The sequence below is a fragment of the Lampris incognitus genome, chromosome 5, assembly GCF_029633865.1.
Source record: "Lampris incognitus isolate fLamInc1 chromosome 5, fLamInc1.hap2, whole genome shotgun sequence".
NCBI lineage: Eukaryota > Metazoa > Chordata > Actinopteri > Lampriformes > Lampridae > Lampris > Lampris incognitus.
The window spans coordinates 40,696,955-40,715,332 of record NC_079215.1 but is presented as its reverse complement, the minus strand read 5'-3'; the positions used below and the strand labels follow the sequence as shown (position 1 = coordinate 40,715,332).

The 18,378-nt window shown below is 48.9% G+C and overlaps 1 pseudogene; it reads right to left on the bottom strand.

Annotated features, from left to right (window-relative positions):
• Window positions 1-18,378, bottom strand: part of LOC130112994 (high affinity choline transporter 1-like) — a 78,151-nt pseudogene that overhangs the window by 31,895 nt on the left and 27,878 nt on the right.

The following is an 18,378-nucleotide window of genomic DNA, read 5'->3' as shown; positions in this document are numbered from 1 at the left end:
CCACGCGCCGCTCACCCACTGCTCGTAAACCGCGCCGACAGCGTAGTCCGAAGCATCCGTCGTGATGGCGATGGGCGCTCCAGACACAGGGTGTGCCAGCATCGCCGCGTCAGCCAGGGCGACCTTCACATCCTTAAAAGCCTTGTCCCTCTCTGCAGACCAGTCCACGGCGTGTTTGGGGGCTGTGCCCTTCAGAGCCTCATATAGGGGGCGGAGGAGATCGGCAGCCCAGGGGATGAACCGGTGGTAGAAGGACACCATGTCAATGAACTCCCGGAGGGACTGGGCCGTGTGTGGGCTTGGAAAGTCTGCGACGGCCTCCACCTTAGCTGGAAGGGGGGGCGCCCCGTCCTTGGTGACCCGGTGGCCCAGGAAGTCGATGGTGCTCAGACCAAACTGGCATTTGGCCGGGTTAACTATCAACCCGTGCAGGCTGAGCCTCTCGAAAAGGGCTCTGAGGTGGGACAAGTGCTCGGACACGGAGGTGCTAGCGACCAGGATGTCATCCAGATACACGAAGAGGAAAGGCAGGTCTCACAACACTGAGTCCATGAGGCGTTGGAAGGACTGCGCGGCGTTCTTAAGCCCAAACGGCATGCGCAGGAACTCGAACAGTCCGAACGGAGTTGTCACAGCCGTTTTGGGGACATCAGCGGGATGGACGGGCACCTGGTGGTATCCACGGACGAGGTCCACCTTGGAAAAGATCACTTTCCCAGCCAGGTGGGCGGAGAAATCTTGGATGTGAGGGACCGGGTAGCGGTCTGGTGTTGTTGTCATTGAGCCGACGGTAGTCACCACATGGACGCCACCCACCGCCAGGCTTAGGCACTATGTGGAGGGGTGAAGCCCACGGGCTGCTGGAGCGACGGATGATGCCGAGGCGCTCCATGTTCTCAAACTCCGCCTTGGCGACAGAGAGCTTGGTCGGGTCGAGGCGCCGAGCTCGGGTGTGCACCGGCGGGCCAGTGGTGACGATGTGGTGCTCAACCCCATGTTTGGTCATAGATGACGAGAATGTGGGCTGAGTGAGGTCAGGGAACTCAGAGAGAAGATGGAGAAACACGTCCTCGTTGGAGAGCATGCTGGACAGCCTGACGGCTGAGTGCAGACGCGTGTGAAGCGAAGGTGACGGCGTCAGTCAGGCGTCGATTCCTGACGTCCACCAGCAACCCATGAGCACAAAGGAAATCTGCACCGAGGAGGGGAAATGCCACGTCGGCGGTGACAAAATCCCAGCTGAACCGCTGTCCGTTAAAACACATGTCAATGTGCCTCGTGCCGTACGTACGGATAGAGCTGCCGTTGGCAGCTTCCATGGGGGACACTCCTCTGCACCCCAGTGTCGCATAGGAAACGCCGCCCCGAGATGGAGTCTTGCAGGAAAAGTAGCCTGTTGTCCTCCACGCCGACGCCCATGGCCACTAGTGAGCGCCAGCCTTGGCGTTTCCCGACGAGCTGAAATTGCACGGGGAGTTGCACTTTTTCGCCCTGGCCCCGAACCTTGCATGGTAAAAGCACAGGCCGGGCTCCTGTCGCCGACCGGGGGTTGCCGCGGCGACCACCATTGAGTCACCAGGTGGTGGCGTGTGGGGGTGGGCAGGGGTGAGCGCGGACGCGCAGTGCTGCTGTTGGCTGGCCAGGAAGAACTTGTCAGCTTATTCAGATAGCTTGCGGCAATCGGTAATGCTGGTGTTAGCCAAAGCGGTCCGCACCTGAGCAGGCAGTTGTCGCAGAAATAGTTGGACAAAGAGGAAATCAGGTGTGTGTGCCAGTCCCAGCAGATTCAGCATTTTGTCCATGAGCTCGGATGGCTTGCTGTCGCCCAAGCCTTGCAGAGAAAAGAGACGGTGGGCCCTCTCGGCATCGGAAAGTTCAAAAATCTTCAAGAGGTGATCTTTGAGCCCCTTGTATTTGTCTGCCGCCGGATGATTTATAAGGAGACTCACCACTCTAGTTGCAGTCGAACACCCGAGCGCCGATACCACATAGTAGTATTTAGTAACATCGTCTGTTATTTTGCGGATAGCAAACTGCGCTTCCGCCTGGGCGAACCATGTCGTTGCCGATGACTCCCAGAACTCTGGCAATTTGAGAGAAACCGCGTTGATTTCGTCAACTATGTTCGTTCGAAAGATTGTCTCTGGTAACTACCAAGAGACAAACGTCGGGGTCACCAGTGTAGAGGAGCTCAAGCAGGAGTCGTGACAACTTTCTCTTTCGGCTACACAACGTGCACCATTTATTCCTTCCACCATTACAACAACAACAAAAACCCGCGCAGCGGAAGTGTATCACTGCAAACCCGAACTGAGAAAACAGCAGCTGTAAACCAACGTTCCTACTAGCTCAATAAGGGGAATTATGTATCCCCATAACCACTACAATAACTTGCTTTGGGTTGCCAACAATGCCTCTTTCACTCAGAATTTTCGATATATTGCTGCATATTGCAGCGTCTCTCTCTCACAGTGCCAGAAACCTGTCTCCCTATTTCCTCTTCACCTCGAATCAGGAAAAGCTCTCTCACCTCGCTGTCTTGCCAGTGTTGCATCTTGCACGATATTAAGAACAAAATCGCCGTTGCACGTTACCTGTTTCTTTACGCGCCCACGTCCGGAATTTAGCGCCGGAAAAGGAGCGAAAACTAGCGGGTCTACTCCGGTGTCCTGTTCCCATCAATGTCGATCGGAGCCGGAGCAGATAAAAACCCGTGTCTGTTGCAGAGCCATTTGACCCGGGACTGAATGCCGATTGTAACCTTTCCACCTGGCCAAAAAAGCTGGATGTTAGCGGGTCTTTTGGCCAGTGGGAAAGGGGTACAAGAGTGGGTTGTTCATTGGACTGGGGGAGAGACGTCTGTAGAGAAATAAAATTGTGCAGTTGTTTTGCTGACGAACTGAAATCCTCGTCTCCGTTTGTCACCGGCACGCAACGGTTGGTGTCAAAAGTGGGATTCAAACTCACGTAGCTAGCCGGTGGCAGCATGGAGGGATGTTCACCCCGCCAGCCTAGATACGGCGGACGAAGAATTGGATCACGGCGACGAGAGATGAATGCATGGAAAGGGGGGAAATATAATCGTTAGTTGTGTGTACAGAGCAGGAGCCAGCATTGAACATTTTAAGGAAAAAATGGAAGAAATGTTTGCTCGGTCAGATCAGAATGTAATGTTTATTTGTGGGGACTTTAATATAGATTGGCTGAATCCCAACAAGCACAAATTGACTGATGCTTTTATTGAATCAATGCACAGCATGAGTCCCTACCTAACAATCACTAAACCCAGTAGAATAACTTCACACTGTGCTACTCTAATAGACAACATGTTCTCAAATAATATGGACTGTTGAAATGATCATGCAGATACGTGGGTTTACGAAGTATTACTTATAACTCTGGGACATAGTACTGAACATGCCTAGTACGTTGGCGCAATCACTCTACTTCTCTTGTCTAGTAGATCACAGATACGTAAGATTAACACAGTGTTGCCACCTACAGGCCAACTCTCGTAACATCTCCCTTCACATAACAAATGAAAGTGATTCTCTCAGAGATATAAAACTTAAACAGTGAGTTTTTGCAGTGGCTATTCAATAAACAATTGACAGTAACTCAGATGATGAACATTACACTCTCATGCCTTTCTCTCTCTTTTTTTTTTATAAGTCCATGTTCAAGTCACATAGTCTTTGGTGTACCTCTTTGGAGGCCTGATGTTGTTCCTGGTCCTGGTTTGGCGGAGACCTTGAGGCTCAGGGTCTGCAGCCTGGAATGTGTTTTCAGCCAGTGCTGGAGCATGACTCTCTGGATCGTCAGCCACTACAGCTCCATCCCAACTCCCCCAGTCATCATCCTCTTGTTTCTGCGTTATGTTTTACCATGTACCAGCACCTCATATGATCTGTCACTCTTCTGGTCAGTTCAGATTCCAAGGGACCATGAACTGTTGGGCATGTTGGGTCGTAGCAAGACTCGGACTGTCTCCCCTTGAATGATCACTAGCATGTCATGGGCATGTGCATCATAGTGGTGCTCGGAAATAAGCCCTTTTCTGTGCTTCTTCGTGACCACATTTTGCACTACCCAAGGTTGAAGCAGAAGACCTTTGGAGGGCAGGTGTGTGTGCATGCGTCTGGACATGAGCCGCTGAGCCGGGGAGCTGTCAAGTCCCTCCGTTGGAGTGTTTCTCCATGCTAACACTGCCTTCCATGGGTCCTCTCCTGCCAGCGCCGCCTTTTTCAGTATTGTTTTGGCTATTTTGACAGCTGACTCCACATTGCCATTGCTTTCACAGATACGTAAGATTAACACAGTGTTGCCACCTACAGGCCAACTCTCATAACATGGACAATAATATCGTGAGTGGGTTGCTGAAAAATGACGTAAGTGACCATCTGCCAGTTTGTGTGATCTATGGATGTGATTATATGAAGTCTTAAGGAGACAATATGATCAAACATAGAAGAGTTAGAACAGAGGAAGCCTTAGATGCATTTAAATATGATTTCTTAATGCAAGACCGGAGCATAATACACGAGGAAAAGGACACTGACAGAGCCTATGACACATTTCTCAGTATATTTTTAACACTATATGACAAAAACTGCCCCATAAAACAATACAACAGGAAGCAAAACTATGAGAACAAACCATGGATTACAAAAGGACTGCAAAATGCCTGTAAAAAAGAAAAAAAAGAACACACCTTATCGACAGTTCTTGAAATGTAGAACAGTGGAGGCAGAAAATAGATACAAAAGAAATAAAAATAAGAAGACAGTAAGGCTCATATGGATAATGCCATGAAACTAGCCATGTTTGGGAGCCAACTTAGTGACAGCTACAGGATCGGCGTTGCTAAACACAATGAAGAGGTGGACAGGAATAGAGCTATACTTTTGTAACCGAGCTATTTTCTCGCCCGGTGCGGGATTCGCACGGGGTGTGCTGCACCACAAGGCGACATCACTAACCGCTCGATTAAAGGGTCAGACCCTCTAGTCGATCGGCCAGTGGGTCTTATTAGTAGTTTACAGTCGTCACCCTCTCCCGGAAGCGCGCCCTCGCGCTTTGTTATACCCGCGCTCAGAAGAGACTTCTGAGGATCTGCACGCTTCCGGATCCCACCGCTGCCACCAACGTAACCGAGCTATTTTCTCGCCCGGTACGGGACTCGACACAGGGTGTACTGCACCACAAGGCGACATCACTAACCGCTCGACTAAAGGGTCAGACCCCCTAGTCGATCGGCCAGTGCGTGTTATTAGTAGTTTACACTTTCAAGGACTACTGACTGTGTCAAATTTTGTTGGAGCATATTAACTTGGATTACGTGGCCACGATGAAAGCAGTGACACTACCAACCCTGGGGTTTTTCATCGGACTAGTGAATTTTGCTGCTGAATTGGACAGTGTGTTGAAACAATATTTGGAAACGGCAACCGTGTTTAAAGGTACATCAACTATTATTCAGTCCTGTTGGGGATTATGCGCGTGTACATAGTAGATGAGATTAAAAACGCAGACGTTCTAGCCATTCGGGCCGGCGAAACCACTGACGTATCAACGCAGTCTCAGTTAGTGCTTGGACTACGTTATATTGACAAATCACCTCAGGTTCAGGAGCGTTTTTACAGTTTTACTCCCATACAGAGTGCCGATGCCGAGACTGTTGCCGCATCAATTCTCAGTCAATTAGAACACATCCTGCCAGAGAAGGGAGAGCAGCAGAGCGATAAAGTGATAGAAGGGAAAGCAGCAGAGCGATAAAGTGATAGAAGGGAGAGCAGCAGAGCATAACGTGATAGCGCAGGTTTACGACGGTGCGAGCGTGATGGGGGGACTTCCAAATGCTTATCGATCAATATGCAGTAGGCTACTGTAGGCCTATGTTACGATAGTGTAGCGAATTCGGGAGACATCGCAACCACAGGAACTGCCGCGGCCGGGAAGCGAACCCGTATCGCTCGCACCGCAGGAGACATCGCTAACCGCTCGGCTAAAGGGTCAGACTTGCTAGCCCGCGGCCAGTGTGTCTACTTATCCATGCACGTTACACTACTCCCCTCCTTCGGGAAGCGCGTCCCCGCGCTTAAGCATATCAGCTCCTTCACGCCTCAGGGCGCATACGCTTCCGATGGCCTTACGGTCGCCCCATCCCACTTCTGACACAAATGTAGCGAATTCGGGGGACAACGCAACCACGGGAACTGCCGCGGCCGGGAAGCGAACTCGTATCACCCGCACCGCAAGAGACATCGCTAACCGCTCGACTAAAGGGTCAGACCCGCCAGTCAGCGGCCAGCGTGTCTACTTATCCATGCACGTTACACTAGTTTAGTTTTTTTCCTCATTATTTTATGTGGAACACTTTCTGTGCACAATATGTACGTCTATTTGTTGGAAACTTTCCCACATTTGCGCTATTAATTTAATGAGATTTATATGGCTGCGAATGATGTTTATGGGTGGAAATTTGATTGCTTTGTGAAATTTGATTAGTTGTGGCTTAATATAGAATAACTGCTTCAAATGCAAAAAAATCACTAATAGCCTATCATTTTAATTTGTCTAATTCAGTTAATGCATGTTATCAAGCCTACATTACATAAATGAATTATAGGGAAAAATAAACGAGTTCTGTTAAATATATGCTATTTGTTTTTATGGCTCCAACCTACCCTGCCAGACCCTCCTCCCCCGGAGCGTCAAGCCTCACGCTTTGCCCCCGACGTCCAACCACCGAGATGCTGGAACTGCGGCCCGTGGGAGCACACCAAGTATCGTTGCCCTGCGCCACCCCCTGAGTCGGGCCCACACCCGCCATCTCCGGGAAACGGGAGTAGGACGGAGTAAGAGGGAGCATCTCCGTCCCGGGAACTACAGTCTCCCCCATATTGCCAACAAGTGACAGCTACATTCAAAAAGCTAGCCCGTGGCCTCTGACGACACTGTCAAGCACGTGTCGGTTGCTGGTGGAGGTGGAAGGTGAAATGGTGCCTGCCTTGGTGGACAGAGGATCCACTGTCACCCTGGTGCACCCCAAGCTGTTGACGGTTCTACAGACCCCGGCCCCCACCACCCAGCCACTCATCACTGTCACTGGGGACTGGGCCCCAATGCTGAGCCAATGCATGATGAACAGCCTGGGTGGCCGACATCCCAGCCTGTTGGGGCTGGACTTCCTGCAGAGAGCGGGGTGCCTGTTGGACTGGTACACGACACGGTGACCTTGAAGGACAGGTCTGTCTACCCACTGAAACTGACGTCACAGTCTCCCTTGAGTCTAGCTATAGAAGGGCGACACGCTGGGCCCATGTTGCCTCCCCGCACAACGTCATGGAGCCTTGCTAGAGGACGGCACACTGAGCCTGCGCCACCTCACCGTCCAGCGTCCCACGGGAGGACAGCACCCTGAGCCTGCGCTGCCAACCCGCACAGCACCACCGAACCTCACCGGAGGGTGACACACTGAGCTCGTGTCACCTCCCCGCACAACGTCACAGAGCCCCGCTAGAGGATGGCACACTGGGATGGCCCACCCCATCCGCCAACGCCCCCGCCACCTGCCAACCATGCGACAGGCAGCCACTGAGAGGTGTCTGGAGGAGGTGCAGATGGCCGGAGTCATTGAGCTGTCCGACAGCCCCTGGGTGTCTCCCGTCGGGATGGTCCCCAAGAAGGATAACATGTGGAGGTTTTGCGTGGATTTTTGGCAACTGAACGATGTCACAGTGAAGGATTCCTACCCACTACCATGCGTGGATAAAGCCTTAGATAGCACTTGGGGCTCCAGCTGGTTCTCATCCCTGGATCTGAGGAGCAGCTACTGGAAAGTCGCGCTGACCCCTGAGGCGCATCCGAAGATGGCGTTCACCACGCGGACGGGGCTCTGGCAGTTCGTCACTATGCCATTTGGTTTGTGCAATGCCCCGGCTACATTTGAGCGGCTGATGGAGCGAGTGCTAGAAGGTGTCCCCGTGCAGTCTTGCCAGGTCTACCTGGACGACATCCTAGTCCATGGCCCCGATTATGCTGCAGCCCTAGCTGCGCTGGACGATGTGCTGACCAAAATAGAAGAAGCAGGGCTGAAGTTGCATCCGGAGAAGTGCAAGCTGCCCAGGAGAGAGGTCACGTTCCTGGGCCACAGGGCCAGCAGAGATGGAGTGGCAACAGAGGAGGACAACGTTTGCGCGGTCCGAGACTGTCCGATGCCAAAAAACGTGCAACAGCTGCGGGTGTTCCTGAGCTTGGCGTCCTACTACCGCCGGTTCATCCGGGGTTTTGCCACGGTGGCTTCCCCTCTCCACTATCTCACCAACAAGAACACCTGGTTTGACTGGGGTGACGCGCAGCAGCAGGTGTTCGACACACTGAAACGGGTGCTGTGCCATGCCACCGTCCTGGTAGTCCCATAGCCTGGAGGAGACTTTGTACTGGACACAGGCGCGAGTGCTACTGCCAGGGGGGTGATCCTGTCACAGCTGTCTCCAGAGGGCGAGCAGGTGGTTGCCTACTACAGCTGTGCCTTTTCTGGAGTGGAACGGAACTACTGCCTGACACATCAGGAGCTGTTGGCAGTGGTGGAGGCAGTCAGACACTTAAAACATCACCTATGTGGCCTCCCATTCGTCATCAGAACAGACCATGACTCACTGCGGTGGTTGCTGTCGTTCTGGGAGGCAGAGGGGCAGGTGGCCAGGTGGATTGAACAGCTGCAGGAGTATCAGTTCCCCATCGTGCACTGAAAAGGTGAGAGTCAGATTAACGCTGATGGACTATCCAGGCGGCCCTGTGATGAGGGGTGGGCACAGTGATCCAGGATGGAGGCCAAGGAATGAAGCCTGGGGGACCTGGAGGTGAGGTGCCATGTAGTGCTGCTGGAGGACACCGTTGACTGGGCTAAGGACCAGTGAGAGGACCCAGACCTGGGCCAGGTGATCCAGTGGGTGGAGGCAGGCAGCTGCCCAGAGTGGTCAGAGGTCACACCCTTTAGCCTGGTGGTGAAGGGGCTCTGGTCGCAGCTGGAGGGTCTGAAGATGCAGGTTGGAGTGATGTGCAGGCGCTGGCTGGAGCTGGTGACAGCTGGAGAGAGGTGGCAGGTCATGGTCCCCAGGAGGCGCCAGACAGCGGTGTTGGAGGCACAGCATGGGCCGCCGGGGGTCGGCCATTTTGGAATAACAAAGACGCTGAGGCGGGTCCGCCAGTCGTTTTATTGGGTCACCTGCCAGCAGGATGTTGAGGCCTTCTGTAGGAGATGTGACCCCTGCACCGCCCAGGAGGGTCCACCAGGTCAGAGCTATGCACTGCTGCAGCAATACAGGGTGGGATACCCGATGGCCCGGTTGTGGCAAATGTGTTGGGGCCCTTCCCTCGCACCCCCCGTGGCAACCACTTTGTAGTAGTCTTAATGGACTACTTCACCAAGTGGCCAGAGGCCTATGCTGTGCCGGACCAGGAGGTGGCAACAGTCTGCGACGTGCTGATTGAGGGGATGTTCAGTTGGTTCGGTGCCCCAGCTAAGCTTCACTCGGATCAGGGGCACAACTTCGAGTTGCAGCTGTTTGCCGAGATGTGTTGGCAGCTGGCCATCCACAAGACTCGGACCATGCTGCTCCACCCACAGAGAGATGGCCTGGTGGAGTGGTTTAACCGCATGCTGGGCGCACAGTTGCATTGGTGGTGGTGAAGGACTAAAAAGACTGGGACCGCCAGCTGCCCTTGGTGCTCCTGGCTTGTCGGTCGGTGGTCCAGGAGACGACAGGATGTACACCAGCCCTGTTGATGCTGGGGCGAGAGCTGCGCACATCCCCGTCCCTGGTGTTTGGCCAGCCCCTGGACACGCCGCCGGTGCCAGCAGGGCCAGAGTATGCAGACCAGTTAAGGGCCCGCATGCAGGTGGCACATGAGTTTGCCAGGAGGAAGGAAGGCCAAGGATGCTGTGGCTCGGCAGAAGAGAGCATACGACCAGCACACAAAAGGAGCGGACTTCCAGGCAGAAGAGAGGGTGTGGGTGTATACTCGAAAGAGAACCAAAGGAAGGTCACCCAAGTTGGAGAGTAAGTGGACAGGGCCTTGCACAGTGGTGGAACGAGTCGGGGTGGTGGTCTATCGGGTGCAGATGGCGCCCAGGGGGCGGGTTGTCGTGCTGCACTGGACCGCCTCCGCATGCTGGGCCTGTGTTGCCCTCTCACCTGACATTCCACATTCTACTCGGGGCTGACGCATTGAGCCCACATCGCCTCCACACACACCTCCCCACTGGGTGTTGCCGAGCCCCCAGAGGGGCGGGTCACTGGGCCTGAGTCGCCCCTCGCACACGACGACACTGCGCCCCGTGGAGGGTCGGTGCCCTGAGCCCGCGTCGATCCCCTAGGGGCGCCACGTTCCGGCGCCCTGAAGGAGGATGGCACGCTGGACCCGCGTTGCTTTCCCCCTGCACCACCCCCTGGCATTCTCCAGAGGGGCGACATGGGCCCAGCATGTCACCCTTTCACACCACACCGCCGGGAGCTGTGGTCCCTGGTCCAGGCCACAACGCCCCCCCCCCCCCGCAAGGGCTTGAAAGGCCCAGGTGGGCGAGCAGATGTCCTCAGCGCTACATTGCCCCCGCCCCATGCAACGTAGCGCTGGGGGACACACACACACAGGCACTACTACAAGGTTTCCAAGGGTCGGTTGTTCATTGGATTGGGGGAGAGACGTCTGTAGAGAAAAAAAGTTGTGCAGTTGTTTTGCTGACAAACTGAAATCCTCGTCTCCGTCTCCGTTTGTCACCGGCACGCAATGCTACACGATGTTTTTGACCCAGGTCTACATGCAATGCGGACATTTTATTCAAGCATCACTATGAAACAAAAGAGGAGACTGCATTTGGAGAAAAAAAGGTGAAAAAAACAAAACATCCAACATTATTAATATACAGATAAAAGGAATTTGGAACTGACAGTTTTGCCTGAGGAGGACTGGTCTGGTGTTAGGTAGTAGATTTACCTTTCAATACAAACACACATCCATTTTGGAATTCAGGAGCAGAAAAACCTTTATTCTTTACATTTGTGGAAATGTGGAAAGATTGTGGAATCTATCTGCAGGAAGTCAATTGAAAACAAATGCAATGAATTCATCTAATGAACTAAATAGACCCTAGACCCTGGCAAAAACAGCAATGCTAAAGGTTAGATATTATTTTCCCACTTGTAGTGGCCGCAACTGCCCCAACCAGGATGGTGGGATTCCCAGGATGTTGAAGAACAGGGCAGAAACTAGCAGGTAACCTGTGCTATCACTGAAGATGAGGCAGGCAACGTCCTCTGGTGGAAGCTCTGGAATGCTACACTACCCAGACCGCGGGTTAAGGGAGCTTAGCTTGGGAGGTGTTGAAATATGTAATTTCAATAACTTGTAAGAGAAACGCTAAATTTTGAAGTTCAGCCAGGATAACCAGGATGACATGCCTGCACTTACATAAGAAGAAATAGACAGGTAGACCTACAGCAGTATTTAGAGCTGAGATCTGTTACACTATTCTGTTCTCTTCTTCTTACTGTTTTTAAAGAAGACAGCCATTGTTATAATTATTTTTCAAATGAAAACACTCACCTCATGCAATACGTGTTTCAGTATTAAAACCCATGTTATTTACCTGTTATTTCGGTTATTTGTTATTGACACAGCTGAATTAGACCTTTCTGTAGATTAGTCCAAAACTTTTGTGGCAAAACTGATGATAACTTGACTACAAAACAGACTTTGTAGAGCCCTGGTTGTGATATGCTGACCTTCATGTTTAACAACTAAAGTTTCGCTCTTTCTGCCTTAATTATTTTTATTTATTTATTTATTGATTCCCCCCTTTATTTCTCAATTGTATCCGGCCAATTACCCCACTCTTCCGAGCCGTCCCAATCGCTGCTCCACCCCCACATGCCTCCTCCAATACATGTGGAGTCGCAAGCTTTTCTTTTTTCACCAGACAGTAAGTTGTTTCGCCAGGGGGATGTAGCACGTGGGAGGATCACGCTATTCCCCCCAGTTCCCCCTCCCACCTGAACAGGCGTTCTGACCGACCAGAGGAGGCGGTAGTGCAGCGACCAAGACACATACCCACATCCGGCTTCCCACCCGCAGACACAGCCAATTGTGTTAGAAGGGAGGCTCGACCAAGCCGGACGTAACACGGGGATTCGAACCGACGATCCCCATGCTGGCAGGCAACGGAATAGACCTTTACGCTATCCGGACGCCCCCACTGCCTTAATTTTGTGGCCCACGCTTGTGTATGGATAAATAAAATCAACATTTCGGGAAGCCAACAGTAAGCTGTGCAGGGGCCAGAGCTATAGTGCCCTATCAACAGATACAACCTACTATACCTTTGCTGTGACCTTGGAATGACCCCAACAAGAGCATAGTACTACAATAAAATAACACAAACACAAATGAAAAATGACAGATTTGAAAAAAAAAAAGACAAAAAGAAAAACCAAAAACAAGAGAACCATAGGATAGGTTAGACTCCTCTAGATTGCAGTGGCAGCTGGTGTGGAAAAAAAAATCTGGGGGGGGGGCACAATTTACCTTGGCACAGCACACCTGACGGCTGCTTTAATGTCCACACAGTCACAGAGTTATTAAGAAGGACAACGTAACCAAAAGATTTTATCAGGGTTCGTACCGTTTTATTCTGAATTGAGGATGTATCCCCCATGTCCACAGATCACTTTATTTGTCCTTACATTAATTAGAGATTGATTATAAAAGGAGACATGTTAGAGATAGTCCACCAATATCTAACTGGGATTTTGATGTTTTCAAAGATGCAAACAATAAATGGAACATAGTTAAGCAGAAGAAAAAACAAAACACATATCTAAAAACAACACAGCATTGTAATGCTGTCTAACCATTGGCCAGTAGCACTATTTGAACATAAATGTTGCCCTCCTTTCCTTCTGTCCTGCAAATTTCTCTATGACTTTCTGGTTAAAGTCAGTCATGTCAGTCACCAGGCTCTTCTCCAGTGACAGCATGGCCAATGCATTCAGCCTCTCCTGGGTCATGGTGTTTCTGAGAAAAGTTTTAATTCTTTTAAAAGTTGAGAAGTACCTTTCAGCCACTGTGGTCATGGGTGTGGTGATGAGGATTTTTAGGGGTGTGACAGTCTCTGAAAAGACTCCTTCAAGATTGTTTTCCATAAACAACTGGAATAGGTCCACAGCCCCATGAAAGGGTTTGAACTCATCCTTGCTGTAGATGAGACTAAGCTCCGTCTTCAGCTTGCTTCCATTCAACATGGGGTAGGCCTTCAGGGTGATGCCCAGTGCATCTTCAGGAAATGCATTGTTGTACTGTTCAAACCTGTCCCCCTGCAATAAGGTGGCACTGATGAGGTGGTTTGTGAAGGCGAAGTGTTCCCTAGCATGTCCCAGTATGGTATCACAGACCTACAGAGAGAAGAATAATAAAAAATAAACAAATAAAAAATAATTTTAAAAAAAATAAATAAGAAATACAGCTGGCAAAATACCCATTTCACCTTCATCATCCAAAGTTATCAAAAGTCAACAGCACAATTTTTAACCCTGGGTAAGGATAAGCAGTTTGGATACTGAATGAATTAATGTTACATTTTATGTTTTATGACTTATCAGGGGTGGGCAATCTTATCCAGAAAAGGCCAGTGTGGGTGAAGTTTTTGTTTCAACCAAGCAATTAAAGACCTGTGTCTCCCAATCAAGTTCCTCAGCTAAGACTCTCCTGGTTGATTAATGGGATCTTGCGTGTAACTGCTTGGTTGGAAAAAAACCTGCACCCACACCGGCCCTTTCTGGATAAGATTGCTCACCCCTGTAAGTCATAAAATAGAGAAATATTAGCTGACTCCAAGGTCATTTATGGATCCTTCTACTGCTATCTGCTGGACAAAATGTGATTGTGAATACCTAAGATTATTGCTCAAGTACGGGAGCAAAGAATCCTGAAGTTAAATATATTGCGAAATTAACCTCCCTCAGTTGATCATAGATCTGATTTAAAAGTGACATAAACTGCTCATTTTCAGGTTAATACTTTTATTTTAGGCATCTACTGAAATAGGTTTACATGCTTTAATGTTCAAAAAACATTATTTTTCTCATACTGTCCGTTGCTGCAGCCCTCTATTCAAACTCTGTCTGAAATGCTCCGTTAGCTCCAGTGCACCTTAAGGCCTGCCTCCTGAAAAGCCCAGTCTGCTCTGACTGCTCCCAGTCTGCTGTTACATACTATAATGTAGATAAGTAACAGAAGAAAAGGCTGGACTACAGACGAGGTGTTTCAGGCAGTTCAGGAGCAGAGTTTTCTGTAAGAGAGAAGAACTCCCTTTGGCTTTTTGGACTTAGGCCTTTGTAACTTTGCAGACCTTTTTCATGCATGCATCTAATGTTAGATACATGTGTCTGAGCACATCTTCCTAGAAAATTAGGTTCAGGTTTCAGCTCTGAATAACTAGTACTAAGGAACCAAACTGATTTCTAAACAAGGCTTTATTTTAAAACACAAAACCAACAGCATAAAATTAATGATGTAGTAGTGTGTCTGTACAGTAAAGGTAAAAAAAAAAACATTCTCAATAAGATAACATATTTTATACTGTGTAATGAAAAAGGAGGGGTTCAAGAAAGAGGTGGTTTTACCCATATTATGCCTCCCCCCCCCAAAGTTGTATTATAATGGACATCATAAAAAACTACTTGTTTGTTAAACTTGTTTGCATACATCATTTCTGAATAAGATGAAGAAACAGGTAGACAAGATACAAGGGGAGGGGTTATTAGGAGTATCCCTTACAAAACATATAAGGAGAAGTGAATGTCAGGTGAATATTTGCACATGCACAAAGAGAAGCAATTTTATTTCAGCTTCTGTCAAATGCACCTTGACTGGATAAGTGAATAATATGTCTGATCTTCTGATATTCTTGCTTCTTTGTAAGTAAAGAAAAAAATGATTATTAAGGTTATGAAATGTTTACAATTCTGCAGTTTATGTCCTTGGTCTTACCACTATCAAATTGCCAATGGCGACAACAACCCTCCTGTCTCTTCACAAGCGTTCAACAATTTCTTCAAACCGTTTTTTTCCCCAAACAGTCTTTACTTAAAACATTCAATCACTACTAATAAATCACTGGCTAGTGTCACTAAAATTATAGTAATTTTTAATTGTTGTTAGGCTTTCACCTCTAATTTCATACTAATTAAACTACTTGCAATTACATTTCCAAGCTTTTTGACTTAGTTGTGTTTTTTTATACAATGACAATAAAGGTACTTGACTTGACTTCCCCATAAAAGTATTTCATCTAATAAGTTATTATTATTATTATTATTGAAACCTGGAGGGGCATGATTGGGAGGAATGGCCTCCCCGATCTGAACCCGAGTGGTGCCTCATTATTGGACTTCTGTGCGAGTCATGGATTGGCCATAACAAACACCATGTTCGAACATAAGGTAGTTCATAAGTGTACTTGGTACCTGAACAACTTAGGCTGACGAGCGATGAGACTTTGTGGTCATATCATCAGAGCTGCGGCTGTATGTTTTGGACACTTGGGTGAAGAGAGGAGCAGAGCTGTCAACTGATCACCACCTGGTGGTGAGTTGGATCAGATGGTAGGGAAGGCTGTCGGACAGACCTGGCAAATCCAAACATGTAGTGAAGGTTGACTGGGAATGTCTGGCAGAGGCCCCTGTCCGTGAGGTCTTCAACTCCCTACTCCGGAAGTTCTCGTGTATCCCGAAGAAGGCTGGGGACAGAGAGTCTGAGTGGGCCATGTTCAAAGCCTCGATTGCAAATGTGGCAGGCAGGAGCTGTGGTCATAAGGTCATTGGTGTCTGTCGAAGCGGCAACCTAAGAACCCGCTGGTGGACACCGGCGGTAAGGGAAGCCGTCAGGCTGAAGAAGGAGGCATTTCGGGCTTGGTTGGCCCAGGGGTCTCCTGAAGCACCAGACAGATACCAGGAGGCCAGAAGGGCTGTGGCTTCAGCGGTCGCAGAAGCAAAAACTCGGGTATGGGAAGAGCTTGGCGAGGCTATGGAGGACTTTCAGTTGGCCTCAAGGACGTTCTGGCAAACCATCCGGCGACTCAGGAAGGGGAAGCAGGGATAGGTTGTTTGCATATGACATCACAAACTACAGATGGAGGGCTGGAAGTGGTTTTCTACATAGGAAGCACTATCACAAACTTTTGAAATGCCTACACTACCGTTCAAAAGTTTGGGATCACCCAAACAATTTTGTGTTTTCCATGAAAAGTCACACTTATTCACCACCATATGTTGTGAAATGAATAGAAAATAGAGTCAAGACATTGACAAGGTTAGAAATAATGATTTGTATTTGAAATAAGATTTTTTTTACATTAAACTTTGCTTTCGTCAAAGAATCCTCCATTTGCAGCAATTACAGCATTGCAGACCTTTGGCATTCTAGCTGTTAATTTGTTGAGGTAATCTGGAGAAATTGCACCCCACGCTTCCAGAAGCAGCTCCCACAAGTTGGATTGGTTGGATGGGCACTTCTTGCGTACCATACGGTCAAGCTGCTCCCACAACAGCTCAATGGGGTTCAGATCTGGTGACTGCGCTGGCCACTCCATTACCGATAGAATACCAGCTGCCTGCTTCTGCTCTAAATAGTTCTTGCACAATTTGGAGGTGTGTTTAGGGTCATTGTCCTGTTGTAGGATGAAATTGGCTCCAATCAAGCGCTGTCCACTGGGTATGGCATGGCGTTGCAAAATGGAGTGATAGCCTTCCTTATTCAGAATCCCTTTTACCCTGTACAAATCTCCCACCTTACCAGCACCAAAGCAACCCCAGACCATCACATTACCTCCACCATGCTTAACAGATGGCGTCAGGCATTCTTCCAGCATCTTTTCATTTGTTCTGCGTCTCACAAATGTTCTTCTTTGTGATCCAAACACCTCAAACTTGGATTCATCCGTCCACAACACTTTTTTCCAGTCTTCCTCTGTCCAATGTCTGTGTTCTTTTGCCCATCTTAATCTTTTTCTTTTATTGGTCAGTCTCAGATATGGCTTTTTCTTTGCCACTCTGCCCTGAAGCCCAGAATCCCGCAGCCGCCTCTTCACTGTAGATGTTGACACTGGTGTTTTGCGGGTACTATTTAATGAAGATGCCAGTTGGGGACCTGTGAGGCGTCTGTTTCTCAAACTAGAGACTCTAATGTACTTATCTTCTTGCTCAGTTGTGCAACGCGGCCTCCCACTTCTTTTTCTACTCTGGTTAGAGCCTGTTTGTGCTGTCCTCTGAAGGGAGTAGTACACACCGGTGTAGGAAATCTTCAATTTCTTAGCAATTTCTCGCATGGAATAGCCTTCATTTCTAAGAACAAGAATAGACTGTCGAGTTTCAGATGAAAGTTCTCTTTTTCTGGCCATTTTGAGCGTTTAATTGACCCCACAAATGTGATGCTCCAGAAACTCAATCTGCTCAAAGGAAGGTCAGTTTTGTAGCTTCTGTAACGAGCTAAACTGTTTTCAGATGTGTGAACATGATTGCACAAGGGTTTTCTAATCAATTAGCCTTCTGAGCCAATGAGCAAACACATTGTACCATTAGAACACTGGAGTGATAGTTGCTTGAAATGGGCCTCTATACACCTATGTAGATATTGCACCAAAAACCAGACATTTGCAGCTAGAATAGTCATTTACCACATTAGCAATGTATAGAGTGTATTTCTTTAAAGTTAAGACTAGTTTAAAGTTATCTTCATTGAAAAGTACAGTGCTTTTCCTTCAAAAATATGGACATTTCAGTGTGATCCCAAACTTTTGAACGGTAGTGTATGTTTGGCGTCATTAACTGAGAAACCACAAGGAGTTTTTATTGAGTACCAAAAGTTGTTGCTCATGAGGGGGGAAAAATGCAAGAAATTGACCGAAAACGTAAGAAAAAATGGCTTGCGAACCGTCGTATGCGGTCGGGAGGAGCAGAGTCGGATAATGCGTGTGTGCAGTGACCACTTCGTCAAAAAAAAATCACTCTTCATAACATAAGGATCATGTCCAACTTATCTTACTTTCTGTTTATGCCTTTCTCTCATAATATCATCTAAACTAGCACAGTTCAGACTAAACTAGCTCCATCGCATCCATTCTGCTTTTCACTTCCTGCCCTCCATCTGAATCTCGCGCGTCATCAGAATCACGTGACTGCAAACAAGCCATTGACTCAGGCTGTGTTCAGCCGGGGAGGGAAACTGTTGACCCGGACTGGGGATGCTGTCGAGCGGTGGAAAGAACACTTTGAGGAGCTCTTGAATCCAGCTAACAGGTCCTCAATGGAGGAAGTAGAGTCT